Here is a 1,697-nt window from a genome sequence, read left to right as displayed (position 1 = left end):
TAGTCAAAGGCAAAGAAAGTTCGTGACCTCTACTGTAATTGATCATCAAGTTGTTGTATCTTGGGAGACAGACGACCAAAGAATCTCGAGCACCAAGGAGTGGTCGAAAATATGTCTTAAAGAAACTGTGTAGCGACAGGCCTCGACTGATTCCGTTCTCAGGATCAAAATACAAAGTATTTTATTTCCAATAATTCTCTTTTATTTTTAAAAGAATTTGATTCTTTCTTTTACTTTTCTCAGGTTCCAATTTAGTCTCGGATTGTTACTCTAAGATAACAGTTTTTCCTCCAAACGCCACTAACAGGGCCGATCTGCTAGACCGGAGAAAGGAAAAGAGGAACACGCCGTCGTTAGCTGGGGCCACCACCACTTACAAAACTGTTGGCTTTTGGCTCTTCTATTAGTGTGTATGTTTCAATGGTTATTGTTCGTGAGAGTCGCCTTCCATTCGTGTGATCGGAACATTTCTACTGAGGAACAAACTTCGCAGATAGCTGCTGCAAAGCCAAGTCCGCTCAGTTTCATGAAGCCGAGTCGCAGGATTGACATGCAAACGATGAAACATCATATACTTTTAGGTTAGACAGAACTTTTTTTTCTTCTGAATTGTGTTTTTACGTGCTATGCATGCATATATAGCATGTGCTTAGCAGCTTATCGTTGAAATCAACTTCAGACCAAATAATAGAACCAATAATGAATTTATACAATAAGAAAAACTATAAGGAACACTTACCATCAGTTATTGAATAAATTACTGTCGCAGGACCTATAAAATTACTGTCGCATTCCCAAAAAAAAGTGAGTAAGAAAAAGAAGAGAGAGTTGACTTATCAACCCAAAAATATTAAGGTCTTAGAAGTTGATTGATTTTAATATTAACTGAAAAAAGATGGTTTAAAAGAATTACTTATGATTTATTTATATATAATAACAATACAACTATGTTGGTAAACAAAATTATTAACTATTACATATATTTTGAAACTCCATTACTATAAATATAATATCAATTACATCTAAAGCAAATGATCGTCAGCAGAACTTTTGTAATACTAATATAGTGAGATGACATGTCTATTAGCACTTTTTGCCAAGTATGTAATGTGTTTATTATAAATAGTAGGTAATAGAGCCCTACGAATCAAGACAAAATCTTGATTAATGCACCTAGTAAAGTCAATATTAAAAACAAGAAACAAAACCATGCGACCAATACCCCTGTTAAAAAGGAAAACTCAAAGAACATTTCAGCCAATTTTACGTAAGAATATGTAATACCTCGAATAGCGGGTCAATAGCTCGGATCAATCCGAGATCCGTGAGTCAAGTCCATTAGTTTTTTTAAATCAGTTTTGAGGGTATTTGGTTTAAGGTTGTCCAAGAGCTAAAGCTAAGTGGTGGTTTTAAGTTGGGTTTTAAAGGTGATGGATCAAAAGTGAAGTTTACCAATTTCTTGTTTTAATGGATAAAAACCATGTTATTTTAAGAGGTTTCACGTAAAACCCAAGCTTCCCAAGCACTCTTCGTTTCCTATTATCTTCTTCCTTCTTTCTCTCCAAGAGCCAACCAAAAGTATAAGCTTTTTGAGATTTCCAAGTTTAGTTAAAGCAACTCTCTTCATTTCCTCTTCTCTTCTTCCTTCTTTTTCTCTCCAAGAGCCAACTAAAAGTAGAAGTTTTTTAAGATTTCCA

Source organism: Hibiscus syriacus, unplaced genomic scaffold (genome assembly GCF_006381635.1).
Source record: "Hibiscus syriacus cultivar Baekdansim isolate YM2019G1 unplaced genomic scaffold, ASM638163v2 tig00110637_pilon, whole genome shotgun sequence".
NCBI lineage: Eukaryota > Viridiplantae > Streptophyta > Magnoliopsida > Malvales > Malvaceae > Hibiscus > Hibiscus syriacus.
Note: the sequence above shows the minus strand (reverse complement) of the source record.